Below are 23,104 nucleotides of genomic sequence, written 5' to 3' on the forward strand. Positions count from 1 at the left end.
CAATTAAAAATCCTCAGGACCGCTCTTGTTGAGCGCCATGAGTGTAACAAAGTGAATTGTCCACCATGATTTTAGCTTTTTGTAAATGTCTTTAGCACAGTAGATCTGATGAAACTCCAATTTGCTAGTAACCAGTGCAGGGGGGCACAATGGAGTATTCCAGCATATTGCTTAAACCATGGCCACTGAAAGCACCACTAATTGCATCTGGGATTTGGTTATCCAATCCCACAGTGCATTGCAGCCAGGCGAGGAGCAGGGGGGTGAATTAGAGGCTGGCGGGGTGAAGCTTCTGCTTGCTGAAGCCTTGACAGTGCTTTGTACTGAATGATTGTTCTCCAGACAGCTGACGGAGGTAGCGGCGCACGCTGAGTTGTTTGAAAGCCCAAAAGGATATGCGGCTGCATCATCAAAGTCCAGCAAGTCTTCCATGTGTCAGGGAGAGATTAAGCTCTTCCAGAGAGGGCAACGCCTCTGATCACTCTATTCAATCGATGGGATTTGAATAAAGGAATAAAAGATCAGGCATTGTGTATCTGGGTGCTGTGCAACCGCTGGATAGGATTAAGGCATGTTGGAGCTGTAACAGTGACAGACGCCATCAATCACAAGTTCCCTACACTAGTTAGCTAAAGTTGATATTAGCCCTAAATAGGACACATCTGTTTGTTGCTGCACACTCTCTGACTTTAATTAATTCTCAAGTCATTTTATTTTTAGGCACGGGTTTTTATTTGTTGCTGCTCCTGTACATGTGCACAAAAATGTAAATTGCATCCTTCCTTTGCTCACAGTGAGGGGCTCACATACACTGTGATACTGCAAACTATGCACGCACACACAAGTTCACATGCACAACAGAGCACACACGCACACAAACACAAACAATATGAAAGTCACTGTGCAAACAAACTTCGGTCTGGTGGTCAGCTTCGGCCTCATTTTCCTGAGTTCTCTATCATCGCCCAGTGTCTCCTCCACAGGCTGTGTCAGATAATAGCTTCCTTTCTCCACTTTTCAAGAGAGAATGAGTCTATTCCCTGGGAACTGAGTTCAAGGGCAGGTCTGTGTAACCCAGAGAGACAGACTCTTGCCAAGACCTTGGCTTCAGATCCTGGAAATGGCCTATCACGTTTTATGCCTGATTTGAACAAAGAATCCGCACTGACCAGGAGCCCCAACTCTCCCACATCAGGCTGAAGTGTGTTGATCCAGTTCAGGTACTTTGACTGTCCTTGCCATCTCAACCTCCAAGTCTAACCTCACACTAATTGTTCTGTCATCCTCTTGCATCACAAAAAGTGGATTCAACTGATGCTCTCACTTGCTCTGTTTTTTTGTCACCATTGTCTTCTCTCTCTTTGCCCGATCCTCTCCTCTTTCCACCCATCATGTCCCACAGTGGGGCATAATTACTAGAATCCTTTGCCTGGCTATGCTCTCCTATTATTAGCCTAGCGTTTAAGCCCTCTCCCTGGTCAGATGGTCAATGCTTGAGGGCAATATGTCACACTACATGGGCACAAAAGGTAGCCAAACAATGCCTATTGAGGACCAGGTGCCATTGCATTAATACCATTTGGCTACCATTCACTATTGTGGTGCACTGTGCTTGTTGATACAGTACATTAATTGCAAGTGGTTTCAAGCAACCATCTTAATTAATGCACCCATGGACAAGGTGTGTGCACTCAACTGTCCATAGAAGCTATTATGACAGTTCTCTGGATTAGCTCGTTGGCATCCTTGAATGACTCATATAAAGACACAATGACAGAGAGGGGAAAATATGACTGCACCCCACATAAAAGAATATGCAGTAGCATTGTTGTAGCATCATTACGATGGCTTTTCATCATTATGCTGCATGAGAGAAATGTCCTTTTTTGCAAAGATATGCTTGGCAATCAAGCCAGCCTCTTTAATGATGTTTTGGAGCTTAGTGTTCACTGACAAGAATGAATTTGATTGGTATTTTTGACATTCAGTCTCTCTTTTATTTTTTTAATGGGTCCGCTATATATTTTCAATATGGCATGTTATAAAGCATCAAGATGTACTGCACTTTATGCTGTAACAGAACGATTGTTTCTCTGTTTGTATCCAATTTGAATGAAAATCCAGTGATTCCAAACCAGTGATACAGCAGATTAATGAAGCATGTTTATTGGCTTATCTGTAACAAATGAATAATCATACATCATCATATTAATTCACTAATCAGGTTTCAAACCAAAGTTGCTACCTATTTCAAAAATTGTAAATATAATGTGTTGGAGGATATTTACAGGCATTGCTATTTATCCATCCATCCGTCCATTGTCAACCGCTTATCCTGCGTACAGGGTCGCGGGGGGCTGGAGCCTATCCCACCTGACATCGGGCGATGCTATTTATTTATTGGTTTATTTTTTGAAACTGAAATTTGTTGGTGACTGTGGATTTACTGAACCTTCCACAGGCTCTAAAGGTGGAGGTAAAGGTGGGATGAAGAGGATAAAGGCCTCACCAGGTCTGGGTCAGGCCTCCTGCAGCAGCAGCTTGCCTCCTGGATAAGAGCAGCAGACCCCAGTCTCTTTATTTACAGCCCGCTGGAGCAAGAGGTCGACACACACCTGAACCCTCCCCAGCACACAGTGGGCCGCGGGGCCCGGCAACACACAGGACAGCCAACCTGCTTTGACCTCTCCTCTGCTCTGGGCCCCTGGGACCCCCGCCAATAAGCTCAGGGACCACTCACAACCTCTCTGTTAACACACTCTGCCCCCTCAACACCTCAGCCGGAGAGCGCTGCACTATTACAAAACACACACCCACTCAGACACGTACACTGTACACATAAACAAAGAGATACACTCAAACATATACAGGCATCACATACTGCCTCATGCAAACACAATCTGTCACACACAGCCATGTAGTGCATCTCTCCTTCTGTGTCTCTCTCACTCACTCAGGCTCTCCCCCTCTCCCCTCTGTCTGTCTGTTTCATGTGAAGCCAGGTGGGAGCTCAGCATTAAACTGGTGAATATCTCCATCTTGTGGACAATGTTTGTTTCATTATGAGAGATGTTGTGGGGCAAATGTTCATTGACTGTTTAAGCACTGGTCAGGCAGGGTCACAGCACTGATTATCTGTATGTTGGTGACTAATACCATTCTTACTCTTTATATATACTGTAGCAACATATTTGGCTATGGTCTATCAGTGCATCAGTATAGTAATATCAATTATTTTCTTTAAATTAGCATATGAACCAATTGTCTCTCTTGTAAACAAGGTATGTTCATGTGTGAAATAATTTGTCCACAGCCTCCCAGGGTCAAAGAGGCGGCAGGGTGACTTTATCTTGAATGTCACTTTGTTTTTGGTTGGTTAGACAGTACCCTCTCTTGGATTGGCTTCTCGGATGAAGGCACAGGTGAGGCCCACAGAGGAGCAGCCCCCTCTCTCCACAGCATTTCCTCTGCTAAAACAGCCCTACATTTTAATATGCAACATCTGTGCCGGGAGAGCCTTCCAAAATGGCTGCTCCTTAGAGGATGACGGTAGAGTCTGCTCAAACTTGGGGTTGGGGCATTTGGTACTGCAAGGTTCTGCACAGATGTTAGCATTCACAATGTCACTCTGTCCTTTGCTTCAGTACCCAGGGAGATCTATTTTAAGGGAGGGTGGTGTGTTTTCTTCCTTAGTTCCCTGAGATCACTTTATCTGTAACTGTCATTGTAACAATTCTACATAGACTTTGTCAACTGAACTGGGACTGCTGTCTCTGATCAGTAAGGTATGAAGGAGCTTTCTGCCTGTTAATTTATCATTTGGTCTGGTCATACTGTATTCTAGCTGTGCTACGATAAGGGACTTGTTCTATGTAGTCACGAAACGCAGAGTTGCCGTACAATACAATACATCAGGCAATTACATTAAAAGGCTTCAAAGAAAGCATTAGCTTAGTCGCACAGAGCCGTGTTTGTGCTATGCTTTCACAAAGAATTTAGAATATTTTCTTAACACAGATGCCATGACCTAAAGGCTGCTTGTCAGTCAGATTATTCAACTGATTCTCAAACAAGAACATGACTCCAAAGAATCCAGGAGGGGAAGATCGGACGAAAAAACAGAAAAGGCGAAAGCAAGGAGAGGGACATGTAGGGCGCCTAATGCATCGCTTACACAAAGAAGATGTTCAAATTTAATGTTCATCATTAAGGCAGGGTTTGAGCATGGAAGACGCTTCTGCTATTTTCCCACACCCCTTGAGCCAAGTCCTTGTGACAGCCCTCCACTGCATCCCGGCAAATTATCCGCATGAGCTGCAGTGAACAAAAACAGCCCAGTGCGGGGGAAGTGAAGCCCAGCCTCAGCTCCACTCCTGTGATGGGGAGACACGTCACTTTGCATCAGCTACAGCCCTCCAAACCACATCATCTGCAAGTGAGGAGAACAAGACCACTCTATGGGGAAAGGACAGTTGAAGAGAACAAGGCAGATAAGAATAAAGGAGATAAGAAGCTGAAATGCTAGTGAGGAGAGGGGAGGAGTGTGAGAAGAGAAGAGAAGGGAAGAGAAGAGAAGAGAAGAGAAGAGAAGAGAAGAGAAGAGTGTTGAGGCTTTAGGATACACTGTAGTGCTCCCTAGTTGAAGTCAATGCTAGTCAGTGATATTGTAACATTATTAACTAGCAGAGACATGATACTGATTTCTGTAAAATGTTTTGGCCTGATGATTTGCCATAGCCACGGGCTTTAAACTGCATGACAAATGAGTCATTTAGATTTGCTAAGTGAATACTGTATTCCCCTGAGCGCACATGTACTCGTGTGTACTCATGTAAAAAAAATAATTACACACACATGTCCTACTTGCACAACATTAATAAGCAAATTGGCCATCATATTTAATTTCTCTTCTTTTATTGCATACATGCTCATAATACAAATAACTGTAAGCATCTCACTACAGATATTTGATCCGCTAACTGGGAAATGCAGGATGTGCCTTGCTAGTTTCAGCCAGTGGTTGGTGCTAGGCAATCCAGTGTTAAGCAGTGTCAGGGCACTCTCTGCTGGACATTGCTAAACTTGCAGGGCCTGTGATCTATTAAAAAGTAGACACTGTGGAATTTTTGTTACACTGAGTGCTACTTGATTTTAGATGTTTAGAAAAGTACAGATGCCTCTGGCCTCTTTCTCAAGGATATTTCCTGACGGCCAAGGAGACTTGAGAAAAATTGAGTTACACCAAAATAAACCTGTCTTCCAAGATGCATGTGGTCCAAGTCTAAATTGGCCTATTTAAAGGCATAACCACAGACAGCCTCTGAATAATATTGACTTGCAAACTATGCTGAGGTCAAGGACAGGAAGCTAGACCATGTTAGTTGGCACAAGAGTGATGGAATGTAAACCAGATACATTTAGGATCGGTGCAAAGTAAAAAGTCAAGTACTCTGCTTTTTTTTGCTTTTTTTTTTTTTTTTTTTTTTACAAATAATGAATGATTGGATATGTGGTATAAATAAAATTAGCTCACAGAAAAAAGAAAAAAACATTCATTATGAATGTGTAGAAGTATTTTGTAGTAAAATTCAATCTATATTTTAATGCTTACTTCCCATGTTTAAGAATTAGTGTTCAATATTTTTCTTTTTTTACAGTACATTTCTGCATCATGAATCTATTCATTGTGTGGTGGTGCTATTTTTGCAAACTCTAATGATCACAAGAATAATGTGCTTTAGATGAGGATAAAAATATTGCAGCAAGCTGCAAAATCCTAATAAGGTACCAACTGAGGAATCTGCTGTTTTATGTGGTTGTGACACTAAATGTGATTTAATTGCATTTTTCTATATTATTCACTTTTTCCATAAATTGAGAAGGAAGTGACTTCACAATCTCTGACTAGGTATTGATGCAAGAAAACTAGTCATATAAAGCCCCAGTGAAATAGGTATATAATAATAATAATAATAATAATAATAATAATAATATGAATAATATGAATAAAGCAATAATAGAATTATCACAATTTTATTTCAAGAAAGAATGATATAAATCCTGATTTCTACACTGCATGTTTAGTGATTACTGATACTGTGACATGTCTCCTCTTAAAAATACATGTTCACTGACCAATAATCTTTATGTTTTCTATTCCTTGAAAGCCTAATGATAGTTCAGTACTTGTCCAGTATTTATTGAACGCACATAGAGTATGTGCAGGCTGTCTGACTGAATCATTGCTCTCTTGCTGCAAACCACTCTGTACACCCGAGCACACTATCCATATTCATGTGATTTTTGCCGGAAGGCATTGGTGTCTACTAAAAATAGCTTGGTGAGAGAAAGGGTCTCACATTGTGTATACTAACATGCATGAGCCCAGTTCCTGTGATTAAGTGTAAACAAGTGTCTCTTTGCTGAAACCATGCTTCATGTTGTTGAGTAAACACTTGTAAATAATTGCTGTGGGCAATGTGGGCAATACATGTCAATTTCTGGCTGTGTGTATGAGTCCATGAGCAGATATACCTGTACAAAGGATTGGTTTTCTTGTAGAAGTGAAATTTGCATAATTGACAACATTCACACATTTTAAAATATGTTCAGTGGGCAGTGAGAGTAGCTTTAAAATCCCAGCATATGTGCCTTGTCCACTTGGTTTCCATCCATCCATCCATCCATCCATCGTCAACCGCTTATCCTGCGTACAAGGTAGCGGGGGGCTGGAGCCTATCCCAGCTGACATTGGGCGAAAGGCAAGGTACACCCTGGACAAGTCGCCAGTCCACTTGGTTTCCACTACGACAAATTGTTTAGGTTTAGACTGAGTTGAGTAACTATCACCAGCAGATGGCGGCACACATCAAGCTGCTGTGCAAACTACCTACTTGCAACAGTATATTGATGCCCATGGTAGATTCTTCTAAGAGGTGACCATACTGACAATTAAAGCAAGGCCAACATCTATACATCTATATATATACATCTATATACATACATACTAAGTAAACTAATTAATTTCAAATATAATTAAATCAAATAAAACACTATGTCTATATAGCAGTTTGTTTCTCAATAATGTTTCTCATTAATAAGCATCATATTCTAATTTTAGCTTGGTTCTTCTTGATCAGTCAAATGTACTCAAACATAACTAACAACGTAGGTAATTACCGGAAGCAATGTGTAATGGGACATTCTGAGCCAAATACTTTACGTAAAGATATTCTTAGACCAAAATGGGAGTGTGTTAAAAGCGTATGCAGACCCATACAGTCCGTACTAATGTGGCAAAGATGCAGGTCATTTCCTTTTTGAAGAAATAAAAGGCTGTGGTGCCAGAGGCTATACTTTGACTTCACTAAATCCGGTCATGGAAACTGTGACAATGTGTCTGTGAGCCTGGGAGCATAAGGAGGTGGGTGTGTATTAGCTGATAAGAACCAGTCAGACTGGAGAAGGACCAGATTTATTTACTATTGAATTCTTTCAAGTTCTGTACTGAAAGCAGGATGCTTTCATGTCGCTGTTAATTTGAGCCTAAGGACCATATACAGCACAGAACACTAATGTGTTCAAATGAATATTATATCCCCTTCACAAAGCCCAGTTGCAAGATGTATCACCCAACTGTCCCTCACTAGATGACTTATATCGGATAACACCTGATCAGTCAATCACACAGCTGGAGATTTACTGATGTTCATGATGTCGAGGTTGCTTGGTTGCAAAATTCATTTGGCTCTTCCAAAAATAGCCACTGACATTTTTTGTATGCTTCTTCCAAATCTCTCTTTGTTGATGCAGCCATTTGCATGTGGACAATTCTCTAATTCAAACCACCACCAGAAAGTGTGTTCTTATAATGTCTTGTACAATAACACAAAAAAAGAAATGTATGATAACAATGTACCAAATGACAATGAAATAACAATGTGAAAGCAGTTGTTATCACCCAAATCAGTTTTGGAAAAGCAGATCTGAGAGGTAACTTACACACATTGACAGACAAGTCTTGATTTGACAAGTGTGTACACATTACTAACTACCTTGCTCCTTTGACCCCAAAATGTGTTTTTACAGGTAACCTTAGCCCTTTCACCACAACCTGAAGCCCAGGGCAGGCACAGTACAGTTCTGCAAGCATAAACATAGACCACACACAAACACACACTCTTTCTGCACTGTAGCATTGACATGTGTACCAACACATGCAGCCTCACATGGTGAGAAACATGTGCCCTACTGAGATCTGAGCTTTGTGGCCTTTGAAACTCAAGCTTTCAACTCACTGCATGAAGCAAAGGATGTCCATGCACTATTGTTGCTCTCAGAGAGAAACTAGAAATAATTAAGATTTTGATCAGAGAGAGAAAATAGTGATTCAGTAAACGTTCACCAGATAGGATAATCAAAACACTATTTTTTTCCATTGTGCATTGTGACAGTGGGGCAGAACATCAAATAAACACTTTACAGATACAGTGGTGTTGGAGGCGGTATGGAGACTTTGTTGCACTAAATCAGTCAACAGTCACAGTTGTTTCAGATGTCTTTAATGCCTCAGCACAGCAGAGGCATTAAATACAGAGGCTGATGCTAGCTGCTATTATTTAGATTCTACTATGTGTGGGCCATGAGGGGAATAATAATGTGTGTACTGGGCATTAACAACCATATATCAATCCCTCAAAAACCGCCATAATTTTAGGGAATCAAGTGAATTGAAATGGATAAAACCAAACCCAGCAATCCACTTAAATTGCAGCAGCATGTATGGACATGTCAAGTAGTGCTAAATCGATAAGTTGATTAATTGTTATAGTTGAATTGTTGTTCACTAGTTAATAGACAGAAATTAATTAACAACCATTTTCATAATTGAAAGTGTTTACTAAGGTAATAAATCAAGTGAAAAGTAGGGTCATTTTGTCATAGACTTCTACGCAATCAGATTTCTTTTTTCAACTAGTAGAGCTGCCCCCTGTTGGTCAGACAAAACAAGCAATTTGAAAGATTAACCAGTTAATGGGAAATATTTCACAGACCTATTATGAAATGAACCATTAATTACAGCTCTAATTTCAACAGGCAAATTATTACAGTATTTGCATACACACAATCACAGAAATCTCTTGTTTTTACAAAATGTTATGTGGCATTGATAAACAAAACAGCAGACCTCCAGAGTTAATTGGATGTAGTTTAAAGTTCGCAGTGAGTGTGACTGAATGTAGCAGCAGCATAAACTGAATCACAAGAGCTCAGCTATTTATATATTATTATGACCAGGTCAGAGGCAACAAGGACCTCCAGTCCTTCCATTGCTGGTACCAGCTCAACTCGCCCCAACCTGCCTCGATTCTACTCGACTTGCTTTTGGCCTGCCATCATCCGTTTTCCATTGTAAATAGTACCTCCTCAATGTAGCTGGTCGTCATAGCAATGCCGCATAAAACTGCCTTGATGTGGCCTTTCCTCTGCCGTTGTTTGTTGCTGGAGTCGTCTGCTATGTTGGCTGCAGTGGTGTATGTGACTGTAGCACCAGAGGGGTCTGTGAGCGTGACTTGGTAGCCGGCTCGCCACAGTCTAATTTGTTCCTCCATAGTTTTAAAATGAGGCAAAAATATTTTTACACTTCTCATAATAATAATACAGACCTCTAATGTTGTGTTTTGCGCCACTGCTGTAACCTCACACGCTCACACACTTTGGCATCCTACTTGAGACAACCATTTTTCTTTTGAAGTTACTATGGTAACGTTAACCAAGGGTTATACCACAGCTTTGAGTCTGTCACTGTCACTCGTTTGAGAAAACACGATTAAGTTAGCCGCACCTACATTTGGGGTGCACACGTCACATATCCATGCCTTAATGGTAAATGCACTGACACAAAGACAAGCATTGCAGTACGAGAGTCTTACCTAAAGAGAGGCTAGGAAGTCTTCATTGTACACAATATGAGAACCACGTACTATATAATTTATCAAATTGTGTCGGACTTGGTGAATTTAGTGTGAGGATACACATGTAACAACATCCGGTTTTCAAATAAAGTGTTACAACATGTATACATATATACAGCATGGTATGCAGTATGGAAATAAGCCTAATTGGATTATATTCACAGGAAGCATAAAACATTTGTCCATTAAAAGGAAAAAAAACACTAAAATGTTAGGGAAATTACTTCTTAGATTTAGAGTTGCTGGAAAAACAAATTAAACAAATGCACATTTTTGACATTTTGACATTTTCGCTGTTTGATCGCCATTTACATCTTTACAGTGTCTTTATGATCAAATTGTTAACTAGAGCATGACATTGTTAACAAGAGAGCAAAGTTCTTCATAGATCTAGCCTCTTTATTTTGCTTTCAAAGTGCAGCAGATTGATGCACAAACTTTTCTTCTGGGGGGGCATGGAGGTCAGAGGTCCCTCCACCATAGTCTCACAAATTCCTGTGGAAAACAGCAGTGTTTTCATATCACCTTTTGGTATCACCTCAGCTCGACTCAGCACACTTAGAACCTCAACGAAGGTGATACAAAAAAAAGTACCAGGTAGCAAGTATCACTGTCACACGCTTTAGATTCGGCCTAATGAATTGATAAAGTAAATGAAGTATCAGCACCGCATTTAAACAGCTTTTGACCTATTAATCCGGGAAAATGTACTATAGCGTATTAGAGCCATTGTTATTGTTATTAAAATATTCTGAGAAATAATTCAAAATTTCCAAAATTAAAGATGTAAATTTATGAAAACAAAATTTGGATATTCTCTTTTCAAGATAAAACTGAAAATCTGGGAGAAAGAAACTCACAAATCTATGAGAAAAAAACTTGGATATTCTCTGAGATCATAAAGTCATACAATATCAAGAAAAAGGGTTGCTTATTCTTAGAGAATACATGAGTTTATTTCTTGCAAATCTGTGAGTTTCTTTCTCTGTAATTTATTTTTTTTATCTAAAATGGCCATAATATGCCATTGTCAAAATGAATAGATGCTGACGTGCATATGCTGTCATGCGTATGTGGTCAATTACATGGCTTATACAGATCAATTATAAGATTCCCGAACAGATTTCATGATCCGCATTTGGATTTATTAATTGTTTAATTTTTGAAATAATGCTAAAATCACACATATGCTATCATAAAATCCTGTGGTTGTTTTGTTTCTTTCACATCATAAGTGAACTACACCAGAGTGCACTTGGAAGCAGACAGAGAGAGAGACAGAGTTTGATCAGAGTGAATGAGGGCCCTTATAGTAGGGTACTAAGGGGGTGGACCCTACAGGTCTTAGTTTTTTGCCACAATCAAGACACACAAACAGACGTTATTAAAAATATTTAACTAAGTAACAAAAATGCATGTTCAGTCAGGCAGATTGGGCCCCTTTGAACCATGGGCCCGGAGCAGCCACACCCTCTGCCTACCTGCTTGCTCCGCTACAGATTGTGACCCATAAATATAAAGTTGTTCCCATGAACAGAGTTTGATCAGAGTGAATGAGGGCCCTTATAGTGGGGTACTAAGGGGGTGGACCCTACAGGTCTTAGTTTTTTGCCACAATCAAGACACACAAACAGACGTTATTAAAAATATTTAACTAAGTAACAAAAATGCATGTTCAGTCAGGCAGATTGGGCCCCTTTGAACCATGGGCCCGGAGCAGCCACACCCTCTGCCTACCTGCTTGCTCCGCTACAGATTGTGACCCATAAATATAAAGTTGTTCCCATGAACAGAGTTTGATCAGAGTGAATGAGGGCCCTTATAGTGGGGTACTAAGGGGGTGGACCCTACAGGTCTTAGTTTTTTGCCACAATCAAGACACACAAACAGACGTTATTAAAAATATTTAACTAAGTAACAAAAATGCATGTTCAGTCAGGCAGATTGGGCCCCTTTGAACCATGGGCCCGGAGCAGCCACACCCTCTGCCTACCTGCTTGCTCCGCTACAGATTGTGACCCATAAATATAAAGTTGTTCCCATGAACAGAGTTTGATCAGAGTGAATGAGGGCCCTTATAGTGGGGTACTAAGGGGGTGGACCCTACAGGTCTTAGTTTTTTGCCACAATCAAGACACACAAACAGACGTTATTAAAAATATTTAACTAAGTAACAAAAATGCATGTTCAGTCAGGCAGATTGGGCCCCTTTGAACCGTGGGCCCGGAGCAGCCACACCCTCTGCCTACCTGCTTGCTCCGCTACAGATTGTGACCCATAAATATAAAGTTGTTCCCATGAACACAATACTACAGGAAAATAAACATGAATGGGCTGTGTGCAACACATCCCGGAAGCCAACACAAACTAGAGATCATCTTGCGATGGGATCACACCAGCCCCAACGCCAAATCAGTGAGATTGTAGTTTGAAAAAACAGGTGAACTGTGGCATATTTATTCAATTTGCCTAACCATTGAACCACTGTGAATCATGTTCTGCAACAAGGTTTGTTATTCAGCATACATGCTTGGAGGGACAGGTTGGTAAGTTACCTGTCACGACTTGAGTTTCACCACACCAGTGCAGCCGAAATCCTCATCATGGCTTGAGAACACTTTCGTCACCTCCGCAGCATGCTGGTCATCCTAAGAGACCCAATGTCCTGCGTCAGCCAATCGTAAGCTGTGGGGGGTTCGGTCCAGTTAACATACAGGTGTAATACACCCTTTCCTATCACTTTGATCTAGTCCTAAAACAACCTGCAATGTCCACTGCAAACCATAAAAGCATGCAATACAACAAATTAAAAAAGGCAAATATAAAGCGTTTACAAATAACAGTAACAACCCAAACCGGAACACAACAAGTAAGGTTAAGATCAAGTGCATAAAAAGTTACATTAAAAATCTGTCCCACTCTGACACTGTCTCCTGTAGTAAGTTACTATGCAACCACAGTTAGACCTACCTGCCTTCCAAACACCAAAAGAGTTATAACGACCTAACGTTAGCTAGCTAAACTGTGAAAATCAACATTGGTACTTCACTGAGTGACTAGCAAATATCACTAACGTTAATGGTTTTTTAAGACACTGAAGTCAAAATCACCATAAAAACAAACAGTAAATATAATATGTACAAACCTGAGAAACGTAACTGTTAAAGCAACTTATGTAAGGATAAAAAAGTGCTTTTGACTGGGAGGACCTCCAAACTTCAGAATGTAACGTTTTATGTGTTGAAGTTCAGAGCCCCTCCTCCCTCATTTCTTATTTTGAGGTCCCCAAATTATTATAAATTAATTTTGCCCCTTCCCATCTCCCTGTACATATCCCATTATTTCTTGTACTTACAATGTTATAATGTCTTTCTTCGCCTGTCAATATACTGATTTCCATAATGTGGCACGTAAAAACAGAGTTCTGCTAGCTTAAAGTCGCGGCAAACTAGGCTAAATTCCGTTTCTGTTTGTCAGAATAAATCGGGGTCAGCCACATACAGTCTATGGTCAGCCATAAAAAACTCCCGGTGTCACAGCGTCTTTCCTGTCTTACCAACACAACGCAAAACCACACTATAACAAAAGATCACACTATAGAAAATAAAAAGATAAAACAGGAGAGTAAAAGTACCGTGCAGTGTGAGATATCAATCAAAAGCCTCGCATTCAATTTAGACAGCAGCAAAAATAAAAAAGTCTTCAGCAGTTTCAGCAGATAAGTTACATCATCATGTCTCATAATTGTCAACCCTATTTAAGTTTGTTCTCCAGTGTTTTATGAATTGTTCTCCCATGTTTTACATTGTTTACATTCCCATCCGGTGAAGCAGGTGGCAGTATGTAGAACATTACCCGTAACAGTGACGGGAAGTTACCTGCACCCGACAATAAAACAAGAAGAAGTGCAGTGTGAGGGTTCCAGGATAAAAAGCATTGTTTTAATTTACTTTTCACAGTATTTCGCTCGCATATGCCCCTAAAAATAGATATGGTGCGAACCAGAAAAGTTATTTAGGCCTATGATATGTAAATGAATGAGTATAGGCTACAACCTACAGTAATTGTTCTGCATGATTGGTTATGATTATAAACAAGTTAGTACTTAGTATTAATAAATAAGAGACCAATGTAGACAATTTTTCTTGTACAAGGTTTTAAATGAAAACCCACAAAAATGAAACTGCTGTAACTGGAATTAATATTAGGCCTATAGGTTAGTAGTGGTAAATTATGATGAATATAGTAATATATTAGCATTAAAATAACAGTATTCTATGGAATTATCATACTTTTTAATGTTGGAATATATATGTATTATTTGGAATATATCAAATTTTTCACTGGGGGATATCCCTTATTTTCAAATCCCAACATTGACAGGTATGCATGCGCTACGCACATGAGCACTTGTGCATTGGTGTCTGCGTCGCTCTGGAATTATATGCTAAACTGTGTTGAATTTCCCAGCCAAGCCAATTAACTGGGTTAGCCCTCCGCTAACTTGATTGAGGATAAAATGATAATCGTGGGCTCTTCTACACTATCCAAATTTTATTGGAGTGAATGGATCAAATTCGTTTGGTGAAACGAGTCATTTTGCTGGGGTTGTAAAGCTAAAAAAAATGTATCCACCGTTTGAAAGCTGCTGGTGTGACATCTATTACAATTGACTTTAAAGCACAGAGAACGTCCTGTGGGCTTGGAGGAAATGTGATACTACAAAGCCGACCAATCACAGTTCTTGCAGTCTACATCGGTGCAACATGTAGCTACATAATTGGGGAGATGTGCGTCAGGCAATGGCATAGACTCAACGCAGAAGTATAAATCAGGCTTTAGGCAGAGCAGGTACAGTTACAGTAAGTACACGTAACTTACAGGGAATAGAAAACAGGCAGTCCTGGGAAAAAAACATAGAATGTATATTAAAAAAACACACTTTAGAGAACAAATAAAACCTAAATCAAAAACAAGTGCAAGCGAAGTGCAAACAATTATTTCAGTTTTATCTTTGTTTAATTGAAGAAATTTCAGTTGTTGATTTGTTTAATCCACTTACTCAGGTCTTGTATGGGATTATAGTCCCCTTGTGATATGGTTATGTAAATTAGTGTGTCATCTGCATAATTATGGTAACATATTAAGTTGTTTTTCATAATCTGAGCTTGTGGAAGCATGTAGATGTTATAGAGAAGAGGTCCCACAATGTAGCCTTGGGGAACTCCACAGGTAATTTTTGTCAGCTTGCTGTGTAATTACCTATAGACACAAAGTAGTCCCTGTCCTTTAAGTAGGATTCAAACCAGATTATTACTGTGCCAGAATGTCCCACCCAGTATTCCAGTCAGTCTAATATGTTGTGATCGATCATGTCAAATGCAGCACTGAGATTAATAATACTAGGACTGAAATTTCTGTCACTGTCTGTGTTTAAATGGTTGCCATTAAAGACCTAACAAGTCCTATAGTGTGGTCAAAATCCTGACTGGCGGACATCTAAACAGTTGTTCTAAACAGTTGTGCCAAGAAGATGTTCAACTGTTTAACAGGAGGTTTGATATGGGCCTATAGTTGCTCGTTAGTGACTTGTCTCTATTGTTATTTTTTAGAGTGGCTTGATGATTGTAGTTCTCAGGGCCTGTGGGAAGAATCCTGATAAAAAAAGACATGTTGACAATTTGTAGAAAATTTGAGGCAAACCTTTTTGAAAAACCCTGTGGCAGATTATCAAGGCAGCAGGAGAGGATTTAGGATGTTGTATAATGCCCTCCAGGTTTTTGTGGTTGATAGGATCAAGTTGTGTCATGCAATTTGAATTGATTTTATCTGTGGACACAAGGACAATACATATTCTGTACGTTCGTCATTGAAGAAAGAGCCAAATTCCTTGCAGGCCCTGGTAGATAAAAATTCACAGGCCACTGACACAGGAGGGTTTGTTAGCCTGTCAACAGAAGCAAACAAGGCACATGCTTTATTATTGTTTTTGGCGATGATGTCAGAAAAGAAGGATCACCCTGCATTTCTCAATAATATTATTATCAGTTTGAATATTTGTGTGCGCAGAGATGGCACTCTCAAGGAAAACACATGAATGATCAGAGACAGCAACATTAAATGTCAAGTCTGTTACAGAGAAAAACATTTTTTTATCAATGATTTGATAATCAAGCACAATCTTTTAACCAAAACTTGGTTAGAACAATATAACAGTGCAGCTGTTCTTACTGAGTCTGCCCTTCCCAACTTCAGTTTTATGGGCAAAGCTAGAGTGCATAACAAAGGAGGTGGAGTTGCCATTTTGTTTAATGATTCCTACCAATGCAATATGTCTTGTGTAAATTGTTTTGAATATGTGGCTCTTCAGTTGAATTCCTCTTCTCGAGCTATATTTCTAAACTTTTACAGGCCACCAAAACACTGTGCAAGCTTTTTGATGACTTTATTTAACTGCTGTCTTCTACTACTGCTTAATCATTTCCAAGGGTCTGAACATTTCCAGGGTTGTTGTGGGTATTAAAAAAAGCTAAATTTAATGTGTTCATCATCATTATCTGCCCTAATTTTTGCAACAGGCTATGGCTGACAATATTCTATTATCAATACATGAACTGAGAAAGCTACTGGCACACGGGGCCTCAGCTTGTCCTGGGAAGACTCATGAGTGCCATTTGTCTTGTAGCCAGGACCCAGCAGATATCAGTTAGAGCTTGTTGTATTTTTTATACAAATGGATGATTCTGACATGATTCTGGTGGTTGTTAGTGAGGAAGGTGGAGACTCTTCCTCTCGGCTCTGATGTCTCTCATGATCAAAGCTTTCTTTGGACATGCATATAATCAATAACTTAAGTTTAGGCACACAAACGGTGATGGTTGTGGTAAGGATAATTGGCTTTGGGGGGCTATCAAGAGTAACATCTAGGTAGGTAGCAAACCAGCTAGCTGGCAGTATCAAAGTAAACAAGGGTCCTAGAAATGCAGTTCCTGGACTGGGCCGCCTGAGTGCTTTGGAACAGGGGAGAGGCTCATGGCAGCACCCGCTGCTCGTTGAGAAGAGTATAAGAAAGATACGTGCTTTTACATCAGAGTCTCCAAAAGTTTCTCAGTAACACCAGAAATAGGTTAGCTTGCCAACCAGTTGCTAACAAAATACTATAGTTGCCACATCACTTCACCAGCTTACACGACCCATATTACTATCTCTTGTTGATTTTAGCCTGCAAGAAATGAAATAACAACAGCAAACATGAACAGTGGAAATATTTGTTTATACTAGCCTTTAGTGATGCAAGGCGGGGGCAGCCAGTTACATTAGTACGGATCTGCCGTTGTTGTCATGTTCAATTTAGATTTGTCGTTTTACTGATGCTCAGGTACCTATGTTCTCAGTCGGTCTCAGTCACTGTAACTTACGTGACCCACATAATACAATAATGCAACATAACAGTACAGGACAACACCACAAGATCAATCCAGTACAGTAACGTTACTAAGGTCTAACTGGTACTAAAATGTGACAACAATATCATTTATAATATTCAGCCTAGGTCACTAACTGTTTTATCCAATTAATCACCCAATACATTTTACCTGTGCTTACATTTGAGAGCCTCTTATGAAAGATACACAATGCTAACATGTCATGTCAGCTAAATGCATTTAGTGTAGCATTATCATTAACAAGCATGGATTTTAACAGCACTTGTCGATCCGAAGATCATTTTTGAGATAGCAGTTCTTCTCTTCCAGATATGAAAAGCTAAACTCTATTCATAGTCTGTAGACAATGTTATACTATCACCTGTTTGACAAAGAATGGAGATAGTATTATCCATAGAGAAAACATATGCTTAATAACATTTTGAAGTACTACACTATTCATATTGATATTGTATGTAGGCAGAAGCACACATTTATGTTCCAAAATCGCACACCTGTTTTGAAAAATAATCATATCACAATACAGAGGATTTTTGTGTTAAAATGTGTCATCATTTTAATAGGCTCTTTATTAACCCTTGGGGCAAGTTCTTTTTGACACTTTGTGACATGAATCCATGTCTAAAGATAGGTAATTGAAACAGAACTTGGATTGTGGTGAAAAAAACTGCACCCACAAACTTTCAGCTTTAATTTTTATAACCCGCCCCAAGACACCGCAGTCTGTGCAGTCTTAACATCAACAACTGAAGCAACACCTTTCTTACAGTCAATGTGGAGACATTTATTAATGCAGTATCACTGCTTCAAAAGCAGCTAGTTCTTCCCACATCAGATTTATTGTAGCTGTGGTCTCCGACGTTGACTATCAAGGAAAATTAGACTTATGCTAACTTGAAAGTGCAGTCTCAGAGCTTGAAGTGTGAATGTTTCATGGTTCAACTCAGTCGTCTTTTCTAAGGCAAACTCTTTCCTCAGTGCCATGGGTTGTGAAACACTGAAATTTACCCTGGTCTGTATCAGTCTGTTGCTCAGTAAACCAAATTGCCAAACAAAGACCCATCACCTAGCTTCCATGTTTACCCTCAGTTAAATTATGTGACTGGAGGCTGTGGACTATTTGTTATCTATAGTCCCTGATGCATTGTTATATTTACGGCCCTTTTATGAATTATATGTTGATACAGTATGTCCATGTACTAGTGGGAATTGATGTTCCAAGTCTGTTTGCTTCACATTACACAATACTCAAGATGTGAATATCTGATAGAGTATACTAGTTAAGGCATTGTAATTAAATGTACTGCACATTAAGTACTGTAAGTAAGAGATGTTTCTCCCTCTTCCTATACAAGTGACAGAGGTTTGGGTCTCGTTATGGTACTGATAGAAGATGAGCTAAAGAAATCCAATTTGCACATCAAATCTGCGAAGGAGGAAGAAGATTTTTAAGACACTACAGTGCTTTGAAATCATAATTAAGCTTTAGTGAATTTGTTGGTTCTTCAAAATGCAAGCAGAGGATCCTGTGCCTCTTCTTCTTCTACATTACACTTGTATCTGTCTCCCTGGTTCATTCATGCAAATGGAAATTCAATGAATTTGGTGTTTGTGGAGCTACCATGACATTGGATTTCTCCATTAAAATGTGATAATTACATTGGCAAATGATATAGAGTCCATAAATCGACTCTCCTCTAATAAGCAATTGGCTCTACGGTCCACAACTTTTATATCTCAAAGTCAAGGACAAACAAAGTCGAAGGAATCGGGACTGTGAAGCCCCTCTGTGGTTTGTAACTGTAAGTGGATCATAGTAAGTAGGACAGTTAAAATGACACAGACAAACCTAGATGTGTCTCATTGCCTCTCCCTCTCAGGGAACCTGGCACCAGACTGTGCGTGGACTGTGCAGACAAAACATACTGGCTAATGACCATGCAGTACAATACAAAGAGCTTTGATCCAAAGTGAGATTCCATCTATTTGAAATAATGTGACACCATTGTTTTTAAAAATCATCAAAACTCTCTAATGAAGTGTAATGTTATTTAAAAATACAACAGATAATGGTCTTGGTAATTATATAATAAGCTTACATTTGAGTCTTGACAGTGTGATCGGTGGATTTGTCTTAGAACTCTTTGTGTGTATCAATGAATACATTTTATTTGAAATGTGTTCAATCTACCTAGGCAAAGTAGTTATACATAATTATATGTATATGCATGTTTGTCTCAGAACGGCGTGGAGTATTGACAACACTTAACCCATACTTTGCCCCCCACTTCATTTTAGATTCACAGGAAGGATCTATTGACAGCTGGCTTTGGATGCAAGCAGCCACATGAAGAAGCTGAGATGCATCTGAATCAAACAGACAGGGACAGCCTCTATCAACTCATGAGTCGAAATAAAAGCATCTCACACATGAAAGGCAGGATCTCCATGGTTTCCCCTGGAGCTGGGCCTTGTTGCCATGGGAGTGGAAGGCGCCATTGGAAGAGGAAAAACACAGGCCGGAAGACGTGTGTGTCATCTTTCCATGTACAGTACCTGATCATGCACAGTTCATTTTTAGTTTAAATATGCTCATCATTGTGCTGCTGTCACCATTTTTCTTTTAAAGTAATAAATAAAATTAACTTTAGAAATTACATCTTGTGTGTTTAATCACCATGATTGTGTTAAGATTTGTTTAGATGGTCTCAATTTAGCATTAATCAAACAAATCCAGCTATTATGGTATTATGGACTGTGGACTAACTAATGGCTATTTAGACAATATTATGAAAGCCCTGTCCTAATTGTCCTAATGCATTTAACCATCCCATCAGCATGTGCCTGTTCACAACTATGATCAGACATATCCCCGGGGGCAACTGAGAAATGAACACACTGATGTGTTACACAAGGCCTCATGGTGAGTTATTATTAGCCCCCGCATTTTGCTGACGTACTGTCAAGATAATAACCACACAGCCATGCTTGTGAGTAATAGCTTACCTGGGTGAGACAAAATACCTTGGTTCAAACACCTTGGTTCTGTTTATATAAGTCTGATCAGATGTGATCTGCAGTATGTTTGGTTGTTATGTACCGAACAGGTCACGCTTGGACTCAGCTCCATACAGGGCTTGAAGTGATAGAGTGGGTGGTGTAACACAGAGCAGGTGCACAGGCTAAGTGATGAGTCTTCTACGTGCAGATACAGCATGAGTTGTTCTTGGCCTTATCGTAAACTGGGAATGTCTATACAGATATGTTCGGCAGTTGCATCAATTTGATTTTGTACCTTTGTTAAAAATATGTTGTAACTGATGACACAAAGGCAGACTGAGTGACCTGAATGGTCAGTATGATACTGGAAATGTTCGATATGTTTAGTCAAATCAAGAGTGATTAAATGTTCTAGTCTCAAACAAATAGGCTACTATGTCACAAATTACATTTCTATTTACTATATTTTTTGATGTCTTACATCAATTAAATACTGCGGACTCCAGTAAGTTTGGAGCATCATCAGACATTGCCAGCTTTTGTGTGTGTATGTGTGTTTGTGCGCGCGCACGCGTGTGTGTGTGTGTCAGTCTGATCTCGTTTCATCTTACATGATGTGTCCTCGCACAAACTAATGACGCAGCTGCAATATATCATGAAGCCTGCTCATTACTTTGACAATCTGCTGCAAAGCTGAACATTGAGGACAGTGTTTGCCAATTTGAAGAGTGGGCCATAAACAGTGATGTCATGGCTCTGAGACAACAGTCACCCACAGCATCACGACATCATGGAATATTTTGACCTCTTTTAATCAGATAATTTGGTCATCTGTGTACATGCAGTCTATAAGCTCAAACCCATTCCTTATCAACTCACAAAAAAAGTTCCATACTTTTCTGTCAATGTTAGACATCATAATACTGTCCTGACAACATCAGGCGTATGACATCAGAAGAACTTTTTACAGGATATTTTGAAGTATTGCTGTGGGAGGTGGAAAAAAAAAAATAACAAAAGAGGTCCACTAACCTTCGTCACTACAATTCCAAAGCAGTTCTTACCCTGAGAACATAAGAAAGCGGAGTAAAGGACCAGCTGATCACTACACTGGTCAAACACGATTACAATGGCATTTTCAGGTTTATGCCTGGTAAAACAAGAACAGTGATAAGAAAAGTGCTTTGAAAGGAGCCGTTTACGTTGGAAGCTGTAAAACAGACAAGTGAGATATGGGAAGGGAGATAGCTTGCATTTCTTGATATGAAAACATTTTCTTTCCATTTCAAGAAACAACAGAACACTGAATAGGTTTTGCAGCAAATAGAGAGCAAAATGGAAGAGTTGCATTCAAAATATGCACCTGATCCGTATGTCTAAATGTGGTTGATGTCAATTCCAGCTCATTACTTCGAAACTGTAAATGGGCATTAGCTGGGCAAAGACATCCTGGTGAATGAAGGTAACCAGGCAACTGTTTTTAGACACTTGAGATTAAGCCAGTGCACTTCCCCTGTTGTGCATTTACATTCATGATGCACAGCTCTTAGGGAAGCAGATGTTTCCTACAGATAATATCAAATCACTTCGAAAAATCAGTAATGTGTAAGTAAGTAAGTAGGCCTACAAAACCCAGCAAATTCTGTACAAACCCAGACCAATCAGCTATTGCTTAAGGAGAGAAAGGCATTTTAGTGAAGCTGTACTGTTTTCCAGAAATAGTAGTTTTCCATGAGATTCAAGTGCCTGTTTCTTGTGATCTGAAAGCTAATATGAATTGCTAATAAGCTGTTATTTGATGCGTTTATTCTGTGCCCACTAGTAGATTACATTTTAGTATGGGCGGAACCAGCTTGTATCAAGGCCCTAAAGCTGCTGTAACCACTGTGTAATATAAAACCAACGCTTCTGCTTTTTAGAATGAAGATAGATCAGTGGAAATCCCTCTGAATCCTATCAGTGGTTGACCAAGAAGGGGAAGGATAATTTATTACAGGGTATTCCAAAGCTGAATCAACACTCAATACAAAAGTGTCCAACAGTTTCAGCCCCCTCACAGGATCTGGGAACACATTCTGTGCACAGAGGTATTGTCGAAAAATGTAGCGTGTCTGTGTAGGATATTTATAGATTTCTTTGTCAGAAATGAGATACTCCTATGTATTACAGCAACACAAAAGCCTGCGTATTAGGCCACAAATTGTAGAAACACAAAACCCTTATTTCCATCAAAACAATTGTGAGGGGATTGCAGGTCTTTGTGACTGTGCTGAATCTGTAATTCAAACTGAAAGTGGATCGTGAGCTATATTTTCCCAAAGGCTTTTCTCAGTGGCACAATCCAAACTGTAAAATCTAGTAAAATATTTGCATTATAAAGCATGGGTCATTACAGCCATTGAGCTTTTAAAACAAATCTCTCAGCAGTTTATTATAATTATAGCTTTGGCTGCAATAGCTACTGTATATTTCGTTGTGAATGGAATGCTTCATCTCTTCACAATACTGTATGTTGCTTTGTCATATACTGTATAACCAGCAGTTGTCAGTCCCCTATCAGAGCTTTTCTGAGCCCTGAGAAACCTATTAATCTTTAACTAGGAGCTACAGTGGCAGCTGGTGCTTTTAAGCCTGATCTTTATTGCTGAAAGCAGCAGGATATACTTGCCTGGAGTCTAGATTAAG

At 39.6% G+C, this 23,104-nt stretch overlaps 1 long non-coding RNA gene across 3 annotated transcripts; it reads right to left on the reverse strand.

Moving 5' to 3' along the window:
• Positions 1-9,001: 9,001 nt before the first annotated feature.
• Positions 9,002-13,859, reverse strand: LOC123961550. 3 transcript variants are annotated; one of them, XR_006822745.1, is made up of 3 exons: positions 13,120-13,197; positions 12,530-12,659; positions 9,002-10,469 (listed from the first exon to the last, which is right to left on the reverse strand). It is a non-coding gene; the product is annotated as an uncharacterized LOC123961550 (long non-coding RNA). The 3 variants fall into 3 exon arrangements; XR_006822744.1 differs by lacking the exon at positions 13,120-13,197 and adding an exon at positions 13,609-13,859 and having other exon boundaries at positions 9,003-10,469; XR_006822743.1 differs by lacking the exon at positions 13,120-13,197 and adding an exon at positions 13,330-13,593 and having other exon boundaries at positions 9,004-10,469.
• Between the last annotated feature and the right edge of the window lie 9,245 nt (positions 13,860-23,104).

The sequence above is a fragment of the Micropterus dolomieu genome, linkage group LG22, assembly GCF_021292245.1.
Source record: "Micropterus dolomieu isolate WLL.071019.BEF.003 ecotype Adirondacks linkage group LG22, ASM2129224v1, whole genome shotgun sequence".
Taxonomy (NCBI): Eukaryota; Metazoa; Chordata; class Actinopteri; order Centrarchiformes; family Centrarchidae; genus Micropterus; species Micropterus dolomieu.